Consider the following 21067-nt stretch of genomic DNA (forward strand, 5'->3'; position numbering starts at 1 on the left):
TCTGGGTTAACAGAGTCTGTAACCTGAAGCGTATGTAACCCAAGGTACCACTGTATGTCTAAAGCTGTACAGCTACAACACTCTCAAACATCTTGCCCAGAAATGAAAATTGGGTGGTAGTTGCTTCAAACCTGAAGTTTGGGGGGGTATTAAGAAGGGTGAGCAGCACTGCCTCTTTCAAAGAGGCTGGAACTGCCCCCTCTGACAATGAGGCATTCACCACTCCTTATTGGATAGCTCATATTAGACATGTAGGACAAGGTGCAAGTGAGTTGGTAGCTGGAAGTAAAATTATTTATATCACTTTCTGCAATAGATCGTTCCAGTAAAGGTGTGTCTATTGCTTCAGCACATATCTAATTAAATCCAGAGGGGCTTCCTCTTTCCAATTACTGAGACTATGATAGATATAATAATAACAGCTGCAAGTATGTTAAGCGCTGGGAAGGTTACGTCTGAAAAAATTATGAGGCTCATTAGGAAGCAATAGAGAAATTACTTGTGTGACCCACAGAGAGTCCTTTGAAGTTGACTGAAAACATCCTAAGGCTGGGCTCACATCGTGATTTCGGTAGAGAAAAGGCAGCAATTTTACCCTCTGCGCTGCCATGTCACTAGCCCTGATACAGGAGCAGGCTTGACACTTATAGAACATAATACGGAAGGCCGCAGGGGAAAGCGGTTCTTTTAAGCCTCCTCCATGTGTTACTCATGTGAAGGGGCATTATGCAAGTATATGGGGGCTGTGCTCCTGACCCTGGAATCCTGCGTGCTGCCCAGTGGCGTAGCGTGGGGGGTGCAGGGGGGGCAGCCGCACCGGGCGCAACATCTGGGGGGGGCGCGCTCGCCGCCTCCGGAGTCGCCGAAGAGCCTCGGGCGCAGGCTGTAGCAGAGCCCCATGGCAGGAGCCCAGGCAGCAGCAAGAAGAAGCTGGCAGCGGCGGCAGGTTAGGGGTTAGGGGCGCAAATTACTTGCCTTGCCCCGGGTTAGGGGGTGCAAATTACTTGCCTTGCCCCGGGTTAGGGGGTGCAAATTACTTGCCTTGCCCCGGGTTAGGGGGTGCAAATTACTTGCCTTGTCCCGGGTTAGGGGGTGCAAATTACTTGCCTTGTCCGGGGTTAGGGGGTGCAAATTACTTGCCTTGCCCCGGGTGCTGACAACCCACGCTACGCCGCTGGTGCTGCCTGACCCTCTTTCAAAGCACCCACATCTTAGTGTCGCCATATGCAAAGAAAAAGCCTACAAGCGACTGTTCAGGATGCATGTGTGGTCTGGGGAAGCCACTTTCAAGGAGAAGACAAGCAGTGGCTGGCAGCAGGGTGCAGCTGCAGAAGAAGAAGACCCTACTAAGGCCTAAAAATGCAAATGGATCTGCAAACTGTGCCACTGAGATAGCAAGGGATTTAAGGGATGGTGCTCTGGCTTCAAGCAACACAGGATATCCAATGGCTTCTGATTATGAGTGGGCTGAAAGTTCCCCCATGAAAACCTTGGGCTGAATTTTATGAACAGTTTAGAATTGAAATTGGCCTACCTCTTTCACCCCCACTAGTTGCCTTTGCTGGCCGCTATTTATTTCATGGCAATGGAAGCCATGACTCAGCTGGACAGCCACTGTCCAGCTGTTGTGCATTCTGACTATTATTGGTTAAAATTGATAGTTAGCCTAGCTATGTCAATTTGGAACTTTCTGACAACTGAGAATTGCTGGATGCCAAGATCCAAGTTTGGGGCAAGTATTCTTGGATGAGAGAGTCCCCAGGAGAGATTTTAAAATCAGAAAATATGTAGCAAACATGGAAATATAGGCTGTTAGACCTTTAAAACATACCCATGTGAGTTCAAAATCTTCTCTCTTCCCCCCAGCATTGGAAAAGAACATACATTTGGCAAGTTAAAAATTTGTTTACTTACACAATCTTCAAAGGTCAGGTTCATGTGCTTTTCCATATGTCAGTCAGAAAGGCTGCATAGGCAGTAAAACTTAGTTTAGTTCCAAAGTGGTGGGAATTCCTCAATTTTTGGTAAAGGAACACAAGAATGGCTTGTGAGAGTCATGTGGCTAAGCTGGAGCTTGCAGTTTAACCCCTTAATGTGTGAAATTGGACTTAAGCTCGTTGGAGTTTTTTGGGGCCGATTATCCCACAGTTATAAGTTAAGAGAGACCATGAGGGACACGAGAGAGAGGGAAATGAGGTTCTAATGCAGAGGGATGCAGTAGGCTGGCTAAGACTGATAAGTTATTTACAACTAATGGATAGCTGGATCAACTACTATATGTGTGCACTCCTGGTATAAACCAATTATTTATCCAACAGGCTCATCTGGTGTGAGGTATATTTAGCCACCTGCAGCATTGTGCAATGCACACCTGTCCTCTGTAATGTTTAGACGCTACACTGTAACTTCATGTTCCAGTATTTCATACATGGTAAATGTTCAGTCACCATTCCATAGTACAGTGGCACTGAGTCAGAGAAATCTCCTGTTAGGTAACCCAGCTGGAATAATTCACTGGCTTGTACCTTTTGAACACAACATTTTAAGGCACAGTTAATCACACTCAAGCAACCTCCCAGTACTCTTGTATCCTAACAATTTATTACAGGCTATAAATTAATTTGGGGCAAAGTACTTTTACAGGTATGAATTGGGGGGGGGGTAGACAGTATCAAAACATTCAGCTGCTTGTCTTACTGCAACTTTCTGACATAAATTTACCTTTTCAAATCCACTGGAGGAAGGACAGGAAAGAACAAATGAAGCCGTCTTGCAATTGCTCTTTTAAGCAACGCTTCGATTGCCCCTTAACTGAAATTATAACCATTCTTGTGAAAGGCATTTAACAAAATGAAGCCTCTGTGTTTTATCGGTATTTAAAATCTGTTGATGCTTCAGAATAATAGACAGCTCTTCAATTGCTGTCGTTAAACCATTCATTACCGAGATACCCAGACCTCCCCTTTAATACAGTCTAACAAAAGGTATTTCAGAGCTGTGGGTGGGTGGGACGTGTTTATCTCCCAGAACAAAAGTCACAAGACAGCGATGTATATTTTAAAGTGTAAACAGAATGTCATTCTTTAGTTTGAAACAGTCCTTTACGGCAGGGGTTACTCTTCTTTGTGTATGTACAAAACACACCTTCTTAAAAGGAAATTTAAGTGTTCTTCATTCATAATTAGACTTGGATTTGTTATATCTTCCAAGGGTAATTTGCAAGTGTTGAAAAGCTGATAATGCCATAGTTGGGTTCTGGCTTATTTGGCATGCCATCCAGTGAGAAATTTGTCCATTGCAACTGGTGGTACCCGGAATGTAATTTGTTCAGTCTGTCAACTGTTCATCTTATTATTACAGAGTGTATCTACCCATTCGGTAACAAGGAGTTAACCTGAACAAGCAAGAGGGAAATATTAGAAGAGCCATACCAAGTCAGTTCAAGACTCCATCCACCTTTGTGTCTTTCCATTGGCAATAACTTAAGGAAGATTTCATGAATGGTGGTGTACTCTGAAATTGTGGGATGTGAAACACAGAGCAGTCAAGTACAACATGCCTAGAGTGGACATAAAAAGGGGATGTCTGGATCAGCCAATCGGAACTTCCTGTTTCCTCCTAGGCTGGGACAGACTTCCTCTACGTGAGGCCAGAGGTGGGTGTGGCCTCACCTGTGCAGGTAACAAAAGCATAGGACTGGACGCTATCTCTCTCTCTCTAACTACATTCGTTGAAGAAGCAACATCTGCTTAGCCTAAGATGCTCTCTTGGCTTCCAGCCGAGAGAGGACAAAGGAGCTGTCTCCTTATGGGGTAGTTTCCAGGTATATTACTTTTTTAACTTAAGTCTGTCTACTTTTATAGAAGACTGTGTCATGTCTATTTCTTTTATGAGGGACTCAGGGGGAAATTACCAGGTAACTTATTTTAGAGGCTTTAGCGAGCCTGAGCAAACGCATCCGCTGTGCAAGTTTAAAAAGGGGAATGTTACTCTGCTAAATTGTAGAACTTGTTAACACAAGTTGGAAAGGATATAATCAAACAATATATCCTCTCCTGCATTCCCTGAAGATTCTCATAGAAATACCTTTTACTAAAAACTAGTCACAGACAATGCTTGTGCTGCTTGCAAGACTTCAGGTTTCTTTCGTTCTCATACAGCAGTTTCCTTTGCAATCCTGGTGACTTGAGAACAAGTATAGGAAACTGCCCAAGTATTGTCTACTCTGTTGGGCAACAGCTCTCCAGGGTCTCAAGTGGAGGTCATCTGCTACCTAATGATTTTAACTTGAGGTGCCAGAAATTGAACCTGGGGCCATATGCATTCAAGGCACTTGTTCCTCCACTGAATTGTGATCCTGCCCCTTACAGCCTTCTGCAAGCCAGATAATAATCCACAAAGAGATTGCGCACATGTATGCTCAGTGTGCATGATGAATCTGTCAGGTGAACAAATCTCACAAACTGGCCTTGACACGTGCCGTTATGCATGGGAAACATGCAGCTCACATATGAAGCTCAGCTCAGTTTGGCATGGGAAACATTCACCCACTGTCTCATACACATGGCTTTGACAGTCCTCTCTAGTTGTTGAACTCATTCTCGGTCTCGGAAGGTTGTGAACTATCAGAGAGTGAGACGTGGGGAACCTGTGACCCTTGAAGTGTTGTTGGACTCCAGCTTCCATCAGACCCAGCCAGCATGGTCCATGATGCTGAAAGTTGTAGTCCAAGAATATCTGGAGGGTCACAGGTTCCCCATCCCTAACTTTAAGTCAGTTCTTATGATTGCTTTAGCTGGTTAGGCTGTGGATGACTGAATCCATGGTGAGCCCAAAATTTACAGTCAAACTGCCAGGTGATTTTTCGTTACACTTCCTGACCTTAAGTCAATACACAGCCACAAGCTTGGCTTGTATTGTGGTCATTTGCAGATGGCACAACAGCTTTTTCTCTTTTTGAAGCACCAGCTTCAGCTGAAAATCATGATCAACAATCTAAGCCCACTGTGAGGTTTTCAGAGATTCAGACATTTACTTCAACATGGACTCAATATACAATAAGAGAACTGTTTGCAACATGCAGCATGTTGAAAGGAACACGTGAACTGGTCCTTAATTTCTGCATGTATTTGGCTACCGATCTCTAAAACTGGAATGGCAACAACTTTGGAATTCAACTTTCTGATCGATAAAACTTTGCAAAAGGTTTTGCATCCCCCCCTCCCAAATTTTAATTTATAGAAAATTAATAATCAAAGTTTAAATCTGTAAACAACTTCTTGAAGTATAATAATTTTTAAAGAATCTAGTAAAAGCTTTGGAAGTAGTTGCTGGTGAAACACAACGTGAGCATTTTTCAAAGTAGAATGTATCAGCTGCTAAAAAAAACCAAAACAGGCAGCAACATAAATGCTTCTAGACACTTTGCTTGCACTTGAAAGTGTCAAATACAATGTGTGTTTATTTGTACCTGACCAGTGACTTGGTGACATATATGTTCAAAATATTTCAAGGAGATTGATCTGTTCAAATCCCATTAATGTTAGGGCTGGTTGGAATCACACAGCTAAACTCAGACAAGAACACTTGGTGAAAAATTAAGAGTACTTAATGGAAATTCTGACAGATTCCAAAATACAGCAAAACAAATTCGGGTCTGGAAGACATTAGCTACTGAGGGAAGTAAAGAAAAGCATTGCCTATAATTTGTTGGAAGAACATTTTTATTCCGAAACCTGCTTCTGCCTGCTAGTTGCTAAATATCCCACTCTTTCAAGAAGCCTTTTTAAAAACAAACACATACTGGCTTTTTTGACAAGAGGCATAAGAAACGTGTTACCACGGCAACTGCAAAGCATCTGAGGTAACCCAGAGATTTTGGGTTATAATGTGCCTGCAACCCTGTTAATGAGTCCCATAAAAACCATTCCCAGGTCATACGGAAAATTTGAATTAAATCTAAGCCCACCTAGAGGACAGGTGTTTGAAGTGTACTCCTATATTACTCTGCACTATTGCTTCTAAACCATAGCTTTCAGTCGAGGAAATTGATGGGCTTTATACATTTTAATTAGCTAAGGCCTACAACAGCCTTGTGGGGTAGATGTTGTTCTATTTGAATCTGAGGAAACTGGAAACCAGAGAAATCCTTTGGCTAGCTCAAAGTGACACAGTAGGTTTATTCATTCATTCATCTTTATTTATATGCTACTTTTCCACGCACACAAAAATCATGCTCTAAGAGGCTTGCAACAAAGAAGCAGAGATGAGTTTCAAACAAACACTACAAAAACAATTTCATAATAGCATAGCAAAACAAAAAAGATAGCAAATACAAGCCCTGTTCCATGCCCAATAAGCATGGGATGCCTTTGTCCAGTGGCACTGCGGCCCATAGATTGCAGCAGGTTTTGCCCAGTATCTTTTCTTTGCTGTCCCATGAGCCCTTGCTGCAGAGGGGAATGAAAAGCCTATATAAGGCTGCTTCCCCTGGAGCTCACAGCCATTTTGCTTTGAAAGCTTCCCCCCACGCACCCTCAGGGTTACAGCCTTCACTCTGCAATTTTTAGTCACTGATTGATAAGGTTGGAAATGAATTTTATTCTCCCAACCTGGTTGAGTTTTTTCCCCACCTTTCCCTCAGTGAAATTATGGCTTTGCTTTGTTAGGTGGAAGATCATTGTTTGAATCAGGGTGGAAATGACATTAGGCAGGATCAGCATAGTATAGGGGGCCCCCTGTAAGGGGCCTGAGGGGAGGATTGACCACGGCAAACCCAGACATGGGTTCAGTATCTGCCTGGTTGGAATCTGCCCCCTGGTCCCCCAGGGAGACCTTGCTTGCTTGACTTGCATCACAACAAGGTTCAACAATGACAAACTCCCATCTTACAGGTTTGGAGCGATACAAACCCAGTGGATCCATTATCATGGGGCTTGTGGAATGATGAACTGATCCTGGGACCCAATGCCATGCCAACCCTTGCCCTTGCCCTGCCTGCTGCTGTCAATAAAGATTTGGCCTGATTTTATCCCATCACCATTGTACATTCTGGTTATTTTGCTGCTCTCATGGGTCACATAATGTGCCTGCCTGGGCAAAAAACCACATTCCAAAACCATAAATAAAGCAACATGCAGTGTCCAGTAGCAAAAATAACAAGGAAGCTTCATAGTTTCACCTTAGTCCTAGAAACACGCCTTCCAAGATGTTGCTCACAGTCACTCTCCTACAGCAGCTTCCTATAAGGCTTCTGAGGGCAATGGATGGAGTAGCTGCCATGATGCTGCTTATGAAAGGAGCATCATGGAAGAAATCTGATATTTCTTAGTGTGGTGGCTTAACTCCAAAAATTGCTTCATCAGTGACATTGAAGGAGAATTTATACCACTGTCATGGGAGGTTGACCTGACTCACAGCTTTGCTGGCGCCTTGTATTTTTCTGGTTTGCACTCTGAGAATAACATGACCACAGTGTCCCACATCTATAGGTCTAACACACATTTGCACCCTAAGACAACTTGTAAATAAAAGCCATCAAAAAACAAATGGACCCCTAAGACTAGTTTTCAAGTTCATCTTAACACAGTATTATTAGTGGGGTGGGGTGTTATTAAAAAAAAAAGTACAATACGAAAGGTAGTGAATTCACAGTGATAAGGTGCAAGTTCAAGAGAAGCACTTGCATGTGATAGTAAGCAAGACACTTAGAGGTGTTTTCATCTCATGCCCAGGGATGGGGGAGTCAGTTTGCTTCACCTTTTAATTCACACTTCCTAAAAGTATGTGAACTGAAATACAGCTATTCTTGGAAATCCACACGTCTCTGAAGTTTGCAGTGCAATTGTCCAGCCAAAGCATGTCTACAAAAATGCATATGTTAGGGGAAAGTGTGCTTATATAAAAATGTACAGTACATATAAGGGAATGTACCATACAAAATACATTACAGTGGTACCTCAGGTTACATACGCTTCAGGTTACATACGCTTCAGGTTACAGACTCCGCTAACCCAGAAATAGTGCTTCAGGTTAAGAACTTTGCTTCAGGATGAGAACAGAAATCGGGCTCCAGCGGCGCAGCAGCAGTAGAAGGCCCCATTAGCTAAAGTGATGCTTCAGGTTAAGAACAGTTTCAGGTTAAGAACGTACCTCCGGAACGAATTAAATACTTAACCTGAGCTACCACTGTATATAGCAGAAGTCACTATTTGTGTACATTAGGCAAAATGATATACAAAATGCATATATTAGGAGAAATGCAGGATAGTGACAATTTCTTGCGACAATCTTTTTTTTTTTTAAAAAAAAAAAGATTATTGTGAAATATGTGAGCTGGAAAAATGAGAAATTGAAAAAAATTGAAAGTCACAGATTCATTCATCTTACTCATATCATGTAGGGTGCATCATAACAAAACAAAATATTAGCTCCATCATTTTGCTAACCAAGGAAATACCCCTAGCAGCCATTTTTCATCTGTTCATCATACTAATATGTATACAACCAATGGAACCTGCGTTTTCCTTTGCATTGATTGTGTCCTCATCTGAACCATAGGCTGGATCAGCCATTGTGGCATACTCTGCAAGCAGCTGTAATGTCAGCACGGTGCTCTCTTGTGGCACATCATTCCAACCTAATGCAGAAATCCTGCTTGCTGTTCTGCCATGATTTAGCACTTGCAGTGCGGAAATCTTGATCTTGTATGGTAAAGGGAAGAGAGATGCACAGTCAGGGTGCCACTAAAAGACTGCCCTTTCTTGTGTCACTGCACAACAAAGTACACTCGCTAGAATGGACACCCTGCTGATCTCAGGTTCTGGGTCAGCTGGTATGAGAGGTGATGCTTTCTCAAGGATTTGGAGTTTTATGTAGCAATTTTAGCACCTTGAATTGGGCCTGGTATAGGCAACCAGAGCAGATCCTGCAAAATAAGTACTATGTGACTGTGTACCAGTGGATCAATCAGCATTCTGGCAGCCACGTTATGCACTAATTGCAGTTTCTGGGCAGAGAATATTATAATACAGTGATACCTCTGGTTACACACGCTTCTGGTTATGCACACTTCGGGTTATGAGCTCCGCTAACCCGGAAGTAGTTCCTCCCGGTTGCAAACTTTGTCCTGGGATGTGAGCGGAAGTCGAGCGCCAGAGGTGTACGCTCAGCGAAAGGCACCATTCGCGAAAGCGCACCTCAGGATAAGAACGGTTTCAACTTAAGAACGGACCTCAGGAATTAGTTAAGTTCATAACCAGAGGTACCACTGTAGTCTAAATGTGAGCTTACTAGACCACAAACCACTGTGGCAAGGCTAGGCCTATGCTATGGGTGGTGTCTAGCTTTTCTGTGCCATATCAGTACACTTTATCACTGTCTGCCAAAATCCTCAGCTGTCCTTTGCTTATAAGGTTGTGTTATTCAACTCTAAAGTTCTTACACACCAATCCTTATCAACGTGCTTGGAAATCAGTCTCATTCATTTCAGTGAGACTCACTTCTGCTGAACATGCTTAAAATTAAGGTACAAGAATAGGAGGACGATATGGGCATTCTGCCCATATTTTACATTCCATTGTTCTTTCCTCCTTGTCTAAGTCATTCTAGATTTTTGTAGCTTCTTCTATTCTTTTTTACACAAGGGAGGTACATATTTTCATCTCCATGATAGCCATTTGTTCTCAGTCAGAAAGGATATTAAATTAATGTTTTAAATCTTTCTATTATCTTCCACTTAATAGAAAATGTTTAGCATCACTCAGCTGTAAAGTTCCTTGGTTGGAAGGCAACCTTAGGTTGTTTTTCATTTGTCAGCAGCTCTTGTGGTAAAGGAAATGTCAGGCTTTGTGTCTTTTAGAAAACATGTTAGAATCATAGAATTGTAGAGTTGGAAGGGACACTGGGGGGTCATGTAGTCCAACCCTCGTCAATACAGGAGTCTCAGCTAAAGCATCCATAGCAGATGGCCATCCAACTGCTGCTTAAAATCCTCCAAGAAAGAAGAGTCAACCACCTTTTGAGGGAAGGACAGCTCTGACCATCAGAAAGTTTTTCCTGATGTTTAGTCAGAATCTCCTTTCTTGTAACTTGAATCCATCCCTTTGAATCCTGCCCTCTGGAACAGGAGAAAACAAGCTTGCTTCATCTTGCATGCAACAGCCCTTCAGATATTTGAATATGGCTATCATATCTCCTCTCATTCTCCTCTTATCCAGGCTAAACTCACCCAACTCCCTCAACTGTTCCTCATAAGGCTTGGTTTCCAGACCCTTGATCATCTTGGTTATCCTCCTCTGCACATGTTCAGTCAATACCCTTCTGAAATTATGGTGCCCAGAACTGGACACAGTGTTCCAGGTGTGGCCTGTCCAAGGCAGAACAAAGCAGTACTATTACTTCCCTTGATCTAAACACTATACTTCTGTTGATACAGCCTTTGTTTTGCTGCTGCATCACACTGTTGACCCCTAGATCCTTTTCACGTGTACTACTGGCAAGCTAGATGTTTTGAGTGTGTAGTTTACTATGTTCACTTTAGAGAAAGAAGCTTGTGCTCTGAAGTAAATGAAGCTTAATTAATATGAAACCCCTTACAAGTTATTATAGCCATTCATAACCTTTAACCTTTAACCACCATTTAAAGAGCAGTGATTAGAACATTAGCCTAGGACTGCAGAGACCCAGGTTCAAATTCTCATTCACACATAAAACTTGCTGGGTGACAATTATCTTAAGAACCTGCCATAGCTTGCTGTGGTTGACACAGTCAAAGGCTTTTGCTTAGTCAATGAAGCAGAAGTAGATGTTTTTCTGGAACTCTCTAGCTTTCTCCATAATCCATCACATGTTTGCAATTTGGTCTCTGGTTCCTCTGCCCCTTCAAAATCCAGCTTGCACTTCTGGGAGTTCTCGGTCCACATACTGCTTAAGCCTGCCTTGTAGAATTTGAAGCATAACCTTGCTAGCGTGTGAAATGAGCGCAATTGTGCCGTAGTTGGAACATTCTTTGGCACTCACCTTCTTTGGGATTGGGATGTAGACTGATCTTCTCCAATCCTCTGGTCAATGCTGAGTTTTCCAAACTTGCTGGTATATTGAGTGTAGCACCTTAACAGCATCATCTTTTAAAATTTTAAATAGTTCAGCTGGAATATCATCACTTCCACTCGCCTTGTTATTAGCAGTGCTTTTTAAGGCCCATTTGACTTCACTCTCCAGGATGTCTGGCTCAAGGTCAGCAACCACACTACCTGGGGTGTACGAGCCATCCATATCTTTCTGGTATAACTCCTCTGTGTATTCTTGCCACCTCTTCTTGATGTTTTCTGCTTCTGTTAGGTCTTTACCACTTTTGTCCTTTCTTTTCATATCTCCAATTTTCTTGAACAGATCTCTGGTTTTTCCCATTCTATTGTTTTCCTCTATTTCTTTGCATTGCTCGTTTAAGAAGGCCCTCTTGTCTCTCCTTGCTATTCTTTGGAAATCTGCATTCAATTTCTGCTACTCCATTTCTGCTACGGGATTCTTGCCCACAGTAGTAGATATGATGGTCAGCTGAACTAAATTTGCCCATTCCTGTCCATTTTAGTTCACTGATGCCCAGGATGTCAATATTTATTCTTGCCATCTCATTTTTGACCCCATCCAGCTTACCAAGATTCATGGTTTTTACATTCCAGGTTCCTATGCAATATTTTTCTTTATAGCATTGGACTTTCCTTTCACTTCCAGGCATATCCGTAACTGAGCGTCCTTTTGGCTTTGGCCCAGCCGCGTCATCAGCTCTGAATCTACTTATACTTGTCCTCCACTCTTCCTTAGTAGCATGTTGGATGCCTTCTGATCTGAGGGGCTCATCTCCTTCGTGGATCACTGCCTTGTCATGGCGAAGGGGCTTGAACAACTCAGAGAAGCTATGCCATGCAGGGCCACCCAAGATGGACAGGTCATAGTGGAGAGTTTTGACTAGACATGATCCACCTGGAGCAGGAACCAGCAAGCCACTCCAGTATCCCTGCCAAGAAAACTCCATGAACAAAGACAACAGGCATGCAGATATACATAAAAACAAAAGAAGTTGTGTAGGTCGTAAGAAACCATCCATAATATACAGTTAGTTTACTAGGATCAACCAAAATGCCACAAAATAGGGTTCAAGTTTTTGAGTTTTCTAGAACTCTTCATGAGGCTGCATCCTGAGGCCTTTCCCTTTTATTTTTGATAAAACTGCCTCTATTACTGAATCTCAGTCTTTCAACAGAGGCATGGGATCGTTACTTTTTATCATGTTCAGTGTCATCATAACGATGCCCTGTATTTTCATCAATCTATTTTGCTTTGCCTTCCCTTTGCTATTTGTGCTGAGAGCACCATACACTTCAGCAGACGGTTGCTCTTATTGCTGCAATAGCTCATGCTGGATACTTTTAGACAAAACAACAGTGCATTTAGAACAAATAAGGCTAACCTTTGCTATTGGCTTACTGTTACATTACATCCTTATGCCTCAGCATACAATTCTAATTAGATGCACTTCACTTATTTGATTACTTGTTCATCTATTTTCATTTGGGAAATGCAGTATTCATTCACCTCTAAGAATCCACTAGCCTTTTCAAGGTTAAGCCTGTTTCTTGATTTGCCTAGTTAGCAGTTTTACTCAAATATCTTAATCTTTCTAGTCTCTTAGTGAGCTCCTTTCAATTCACATCATATCGGAAATTCCATTACAAAGTATGTACATATTTTTTTTGCAAAGTAATTCTTTTACATGGTGCAGTGTCAGACCAGGACCTGGGAAATTAGGGTTCAAATCTCCACTTGGTTATGAAGCTCATCGGGTGGCCTTGGGCCAGTCACTGCCTCTCAGCCTAACCTACCTCACTGGGTAGGTTACTTCTCTCCGCGCTGCTCCCCAGTGGTCATTTCTCCTCTGGTCACTGCTATGGATTCACGACTTGACTGCCCGTCTCTGGGCACTGTGGTTGTCTGCAAGGGATTCCCACACAGCAGAGTTGATGTCGCCAGCCTTCAGGTCACATTTGCAGACATCTTTGTAATGCAGAGTTGGTCTGCCAATGGGGCTGGTGGAGGAAGCATGTCCTTGGAGATCCTGCCATCTTCCATTCTGTGGACATGAACAAACCAGCATAGACATCACTGAGACAGGAGTGTGAACATGTTGGGAATGTGGGCTTGGGAGAGCACATCTTTGTTTGGAGTTCTGTCAGTCCTTCAAATAACTTGGACCTGAACCTTTAGAAGGTCATAATCAATACTTTAAACTGGGCTCAGGAAAGCCCCAGTCTCAGGTGCAGCTAGAACAGTAATGGTGTTAAATGATCCAACTGTCCACCTACCAAAAGAACTTGGATGGCTGCATTCTAGACCACCTGACGTTTCTGAAGTAAAGGCATCCACAGACATATTACAGTAGTTTGTTGCTTTCGCTGGCTATGCCGCAAGCCTTGGATGTGGCTGCACAGCACCATTTTGGTGGCTAGGGACAAAATGTTTCACGATGCAGCTAACTTCATTAGCTTCCATTGCCCCCATCAGCCAGCAGGGTCTTCCACCATGCTCAAGAGAGAAGGAAATTCCATCCACTTTGCAGAATGGAAAACCATATTTATATTAGCATTTCAGATACGCAGTTTTATTATTAATATTACTCACATGTATTTAAAAAATAAAATACAAGCCCAACCTTTACCTTTACTACGAAGATCACGGAAATATGAATTTCAATGCATGTATTCCAAGCCTGCCTAGTTTTGGGATCCACAGGGTCCTCTGCCTTGAGGTAACTGCAGACACAAAAGCCACTTGATAGCAGAAGGGGGGAAATCTGTGAGTCCAGCATGTTTCTTGAACTAAGTTTGGCTCCAGAGTATACATGGGTGAAGGAATGTGTAGATGGCAAAACAGACAGAATAAAGCTTTGATGGCGGAAAGTCCCTGTGCTACTTTCTGATAATTAGGGCTGAATGCAGTAGCGATGCATTACAATAACAAAGCGCTGCAGTATATTTTATTTCTCAGGCTAGCGGGAAATGACTGTACTCAAAGCAGATAACAGTATCCCATGGTAAGTCACACACTAGAGCTAGTTCTGTAATCCCCTTTACTTCCAGGAATCTTTGTGTATGCTCCATCTCACCAGAAAACTTAATACCCCAAAGTGAAGGCCATAAACTCACCACATTATCCAGCAACAGTTTGGCCAGCAACTGATCTGACTCACTGTAAGTTCTGTAAAGCGTTGCCATACAATTCTCCACTGCTTGAGGGAGGGGAGTAGCAAAGCAGTAACGGTTTCCCTTGCAGCAAGACTATTCCTTCTCAAACCCCTTGCCCTAAATCTATTATAAGCAGATAGGATATTGCACTGCTGACCCAGGATCACGGTGAATGTATATTAAGGGGGGGGGGGGAATCTGATGTTTTTTGCATGTCTGAAAAGGCCTTTGTTTAAGTGAGTTTGTGAAAAGTGTGCATTTATATTACACATATCTAGTTCACAGTGATACAGATTTCATGTTGTGGAGGAAACCACTCGGTGGGCTTTGCTGAGAACTCTGAAAAAGGTGCACTGCCCTAGCAGTGGCTGCAGCAATTCATGTTAATAGGACACAGAATAAAGCTGCTCAGATGCACCGGTGGAGCTAATCCCACTGTCAGCCAACAGGATTCTGAATGAGGAGGTGACTTTGCCACAGAACTCTCACCACCCCCAATAAGAAGGAAGACTTTTGTTAGTTGATTCATCAACTAACGCTTAGGGTGGCATAACTACTTGGTATTCTATGGTCTCCCAGCAGAAAACAAAAATGTCTGGCAAGATCTTTAAGACTGCCTCAGCTTCCCTGACAAGGGTTTATCTATTGCTGAGGATGTGCTGTGATCAGATGCAGAGGTAGCTGGTAACCTAGATTACCCTAGTCAGTATCATAATTTATTTGAAATTGTTTTCATATATGCCATTCAAAAAAGTACTTTAACATGTAATTGTTTTAACTGCTTTTATATATGCAGTTGATCCGTATATGATTTTTATTGTATTGTGAAATTGTTTTGAGATGGTTTGTAGGAAGTCATTAATAAACAAAATAAATTATTATTAATAATACCCTATTTTCTGTAATGGCTGTGCAGATGAAGCAAGAGTAGGTGGGGGCAGCCATGTTGGGCTCTCCAATAGAATCAATGAGTGTGCAGTTACTTACACTGGCTCTGTTGCTGTCGTAACTCCACACTAGTGGCACAGATTAGACTTTGCCCTGGGAAGATATATGACCTGGACCTCATTCGTCACTCTCCTGACACTGCCCTGCCCCCAGAATCACAGAGTTTCCCCCCCCCCCCTTATATCACCTTGTGTATAGTAGCCTAGGACTTAGCATGGACTTACAAGTTACACTGTGTTAACTGCATTTATAAGTTCCTCATTTTTTCATAACTTATTCCAGCATAAGGGGTTTACTATCATTCCTATCCTTAACCAGCTGGTGTAACTTGAAGACAGAATTGCAAAGTGAAATTTATACAGTTTGTCAGTTTAGATTCATTGGGAAGTGACCCTAGTATTCATAAACCAATGTACTGACTTAAGTATTTTAAACGCTATAAATGCTCTTGTGCTGTGAAAAATTATTATGTATAACTGTACTAAATCCTTCCCTTAAAACAGAATTGACCACCCATACTTCAAATTATGAAAGTTCTGGCAGAACACTGTTGTGCTTGAGTGATGGTGGGAAAGATTTAACCAACGAGTATGTGAGTTGAGATCATTTATCACAAAGAGAATCAGAGAAGGATCCAGCATACTGTAATACATGCATTATCAACTAAATTTCTGGCACATAGCCACCATAAGAGAAACAGGTATGACCAGCTCCTGGAGAGGAGACTCAGACATGTGACCTGATGAGAGGCAGAGAGGGCTTTAGGGGAGCGCAACAGTTTGGTTGCACTGGACGCAGAGCCTTGGGGGAGCCACAGGGCAGAAAGAGAGGTGGAGGGGTGCTGAACTTTGGCATTGCACAGGGCACTGTTGAAATTTGAGAACCCAAGGTCTGTCACTGCTGAAGGAGTTAGCTTGTGCAAGTTCTCAGGCCTCATCAAGAGTAAAGCTTAATTTACCATTAAACACCATGGGAGCCGAACGTTCCGGCTCTCAAACAATTGAAAACCGGGAGTGATTGTTCCAGTTTTCAAACATTCTTTGGAAGCCAAACATCTGGCGCAGCTTCTGATTGGCTGCAAGAGCTTCCTGCAGCCAATCAGAAGCCGCACCTTGGTTCCCGAACCATTTTGGGAGTCAAACAGACTCCCGGATCAGATTGAGTTTGGGAACCAAGGATCCACAGTATGTTGACAAACAGCAGCAGACAAGTGTGATAAGATCACTTTGTACAGACAAGGTGCTGAAGGTTAAGCACCTTGATTGAGATCATGTTAAGATTAAGTTTCTAAACATAAACTTTGCTAAATGTTTAGATGCAGACCTCATATGCCAACTTGTCTGGTAAGTAAAGTAAAGGTAAAGGGACCCCTGACCGTTAGGTCCAGTCGCGGACGACTCTGGGGTTGCGGCGAACCGCTTCTGGCGAAACCAGAGCAGTGCACGGAAACACCGTTTACCTTCCCGCCAGAGCAGTACTTATTTATCTACTTGCACTTCATGCTTTCGAACTGCTAGGTTGGCAGGAGCAGGGACCGAGCAACAGGAGCTCACCCCATCGTGGGGATTCAAACTGCCGACCTTCTGATCAGCAAGTCCTAGGCTCTGTGGTTTAGAGCGTATAGTAAATCCTCTGTCCTCATAGTTAGTCCTGAGTTGCATTTTAGCCTAATATACATTATCATAGTAATATAAAAATGAAGTTTTCTTCCTAAGCCTTCACCCAAGATTGTTTGATTAGCCAAGGGAAACATATTTCTTGAGATAGTGCAGCAGGCTTTTATCAGGATCTCAGTCTCTTATAATACAAACATATAATGCAAAGCCTTTGTGAAATCATATCAAAAATCAAGCATGGGTGGTTGGAATCCTGGCAAGGATATGCATCACAATGTTAAATTTTTAAAGAGTTAGGTAATAGATACTAAATAAATGATGAACAGGAAGACTCTCAGAACCATCCTCATAATGCATCTGGAAAGTAATCAATTTTTTTAAGGGCTTAATGCATTACATGCCCTGTGTGCAAGGTGGAACTTGGTCATGCATTTCAAATTAAGATTTATCTAAGGTTGGGCTTCAGACATACTATGTTTTCATTCATCCTGTACTGCTGCACCATTTGGCAGTCTGCCACCAGGAGCCAGTCACTCTGAAACAACATACAGAATGCAGTACTTATTCCCGAGTGACCTTTATCTCTTGGTATTAACAAGGCAAGGTGGCCCTCTGCGCAATTCTTTTTTACTCTTCCTCCCATCCCCCACATCTATCTTCATCAAAACCTTATCACAGTCCTGCTTGTCAGCAATACATCAAAAGTGTCACCACAAGATTGATCTGAACCAAAAAGATGAGCTCTCCTGATGCCCCACTTCAAAACGGTCGCACGGAATCAAAGGGCGGCATGCTGTGTTAATAGCTTGAAAAGTTTCTGCTTTGTAAGAAGGGATGGTTAGGAGCAGCTCTGATGACTTCCTGCCACAAACTAATAGGCAGCCAGGCAGCCAGCCAAAGAAAGTGAGCTCATTAGTGCTTGCAGAACTGCTGAGAGAAGTTATAGCAGCAAGCCATACCCGACTTAAGATTATCCACTCTGGGCTAATCACAAAGACAAAGGAAGGCCTGGGCCTTCAGAGACAGGACTAGACAAAGTGCCTTGTTTGTTCTGGGGTTGTTTTTGTTTTGTTTTTTTGCCAGGCCCAGTTTTTTTCTAAAAAGGGCTGTGTCACACAGTTCTGGAAGCCCAGGTCATATATACAGTGGTACCTCGGGTTAAGAACTTAATTCGTTCTGGAGGTCCGTTCTTAACCTGAAACTGTTCTTAACGTGAGGTACCACTTTAACTAATGGGGCCTCCCGCTGCCGCCACCGTGCAATTTCTGTTCTCATCCTGAAGCAAAGTTCTTAACCTGAGGTACTTTTTCTGGGCTAGTGGAATCTGTAACCTGAAGCATCTGTAACCTGAGGTACCACTGTAATGTCCTGCAGAGCCTTCCCTGTGCCTCCTGGCAGTCTGTGGTTACCGCCCATGACACTCAGGTGACTGTGAGACAAGGGCAAGCACACGGAAGGACTTTTCCCACTCTTCCTTCCCAAGCACACCTTGATCAACTCAGCTTTCCCTTGGCTACACAACATCTAACCAACTCAACATCTAATGAAAGCCATCCCAGATTTGTGGTAGAGTGGCATCACCTCAAGCAAGGAAATGCATCAACAAAAAGAGGGCAAAAGAGGGGGCCGATTTCCATATGCTACTCTATATGTAAAGATGCAAATTTAGAAATCATTGCTATTACGTAAATATAATTTCATCTTGTTAGCTATTTGTGATAAAATAGACACCACACACAAGACTTGAAGATAAATCTTTACTTTTCAGGTCGGCAACATTTGAACAACAAGTATTATTCATATATATATTAATGAATACAATGTGTTTCTCCCCCTTAAGCCCCAAAGAGGATTTAATTCCTTTTGTTTTCAAAACTCCTTCATAGCAGTGTAAAAGTTATTAATCCGTAGCTTGCCTGTCCTCACAAACTCCTCCAGACAGTGTCTGCTTGAAGTCACTATACTTCCACATTCTTAGGCAAAGAATCAACTAACAGAATAACCAACCAACCAACTGCCAACTGTCGCCTCCTTTCCCCAATGCCATTTATTCTCACCATAGCAGAGAAAACCATGACCAATGTGCCTGTTCAGCCTGCTATCCTTGTGCTAACTGCTCTCTCCCTTCTCAGGATTCTTCATCTTTAAACTGGACTTGAATTGGCCAGCCTTTCAAACATAGGATTCCTTCAGAGGATTGTCCTCTGTAGAATAGGACATGTGGCCACCCCAATATGTGGTAGTGGGTGGAAAGAAGGCATGAGAAATTTAAAATGGAGGAGAGGCATCCTCTCCCCATTTGAACTGGCCCAGACTCCACATTCATCATCCAAGGCTCTTCTTCGTGCCCCCTCCACAAAAGGTAAGGAGGGTGGCAACATGAGAATGGGCCTTTTCTGTGGTGGCTCCCCATTTGTGGAATGCTCTCCCCAGGGAGGCTCACCTAGTGCCATCATTATATATCTGTTAGGTTTACAAGGGGTTGCTCATGCGCAAGCAGGGCAAACCTCTCCCTGGCTGGCTGCTAATGTAACCTTTATCTGTCCAGAGAGCCACTCACCCGTGGCCGCCTCAATCGCTGGCAGAATCCATGAGTGGGCGTTTCTTAAACTTCTTCCAGCAAAGAAGTTCCTTGACGCCCAGTCTCCGCCTTCCCTCTCTGCACGGAAGTCTTCTGCGCAGAGAGGGCGTGGGCAGCAGAGGACCCCTTCCTTCCCCGCTTGTCCCAGGCAAGGAGTCGTGGGACTGCCTCGCCACATCCGACTCCTGCACCCCCTCTCCACTGGAGCTGCGTTTATTCTCTTCCCCAGAAGAGGAGCTGCTTCTCCCGATCCCTGGGGGCTCTCTATAATCCCCCTGGCTTTTGCTCTCTCCCTCCGGCACTGATGGCAGTTCCCTGACAATATCTTTAGGTGCCTGGCAAAAACTTTTCTCTATAACCAGGCATTTTAAGTATCTGTGGCCTTTGGTAAGTGGGTGGGATGTTTTTAATGTATTTCTCTTTTCTCTTGGTTTAAATGTATCTATGTGGGGTTCATTGGTAAGTTGTTTGGTTGTAAGTTGCTTTGGGTTGCCCTGGACAAGGTAAAGTGACTAACAAAATTAATAAATAAAATAAATATTGGCAGGGCCCAATATTTCTCATGGGGCCTTCCACAAAGTTTCATTTATGACATAAAATTCAAAGAATGCTTTAACTTCCTAAACTAACAGGCCCTAAAGAATGCTCTTTAAAAGGCAAATACATATAGTCATAGTCATCATCAGATTCTCTTTGCCAGAAGCTATTTCAAGCTGCCTGCTGTGAGGTCTATTGCAAAATTCCCATTCTTGGCTTTCAAAATGATTTTCTCAGCATCTTTTAGACCCTGAGAGCTTGTGCATTCTCTACCAGTAACTGATGTCAGTCCTATTACCTACTTTGTGGAAAGGAGTGGATTCATTTGAATCTTTTTGGAGTTGCAAGCAGCTACTGTATTGCTGTTAATTTGTTATAAGTTTGCAAATGAGTTTTGAATGATTGGGATTTGTTGAACTATCGATAGCACAACACCAATTCCAGATACATCTTGGTAATACCGCAGAATTTGACTTCAACTGACTCTCTGCCTAACATGCTTTCCAAATGTATGTCCTGCATTCTGAATAGAACAACTACTATGTTTTGCCTTATACCAGATCTTTCCAAACTTTGCATGTTGGTGACATACTTTTTAAACATGAATCATTTCACAACACAGTAATTCAGTTTTACTGGGAAACCAGAGGTTAAACTAACCCATTTCCAGCCCAGGAGGAGTGCAGGGAGTGTTCACGCAACACACCTACATACTGCAGCCGACACACTAATGTGTTGCGACACACAGTTTGGAAAACTCTCCCTTATACTGTAAGGATGTGCACACAGAATTAATGTGGTTCAGGCCCTGCTTTGGATGGAGAGCTGCTTCAGCTCATAGCCCCAGACAAGCATTGCACTTCGGTTCAGCTGTGCTCCAGTTCCTTTTTCCAAAGGAGGAGGAGGAGGAGGAGGAGGAGGAGGAGGAGGAGGAGGAGGAAGAGGAGGAGTTTGGATTTGATATCCCGCCTTTCACCCCCCTTCAGGAGTCTCAAAGCAGCTAACATTCTCCTTTCCCTTCCTCCCCCACAACAAAGACTCTGTGAGGTGAGTGGGGCTGAGAGACTTCAGAGAAGTGTGACTGACCCAAGGTCACCCAGCAGCTGCAGGTGGAGGAGCGGAGACACGAACCCGGTTCCCCAGAT

The sequence above is a fragment of the Podarcis erhardii genome (genome assembly GCF_964252035.2).
Source record: "Podarcis erhardii genome assembly, chromosome: 4".
NCBI lineage: Eukaryota > Metazoa > Chordata > Lepidosauria > Squamata > Lacertidae > Podarcis > Podarcis erhardii.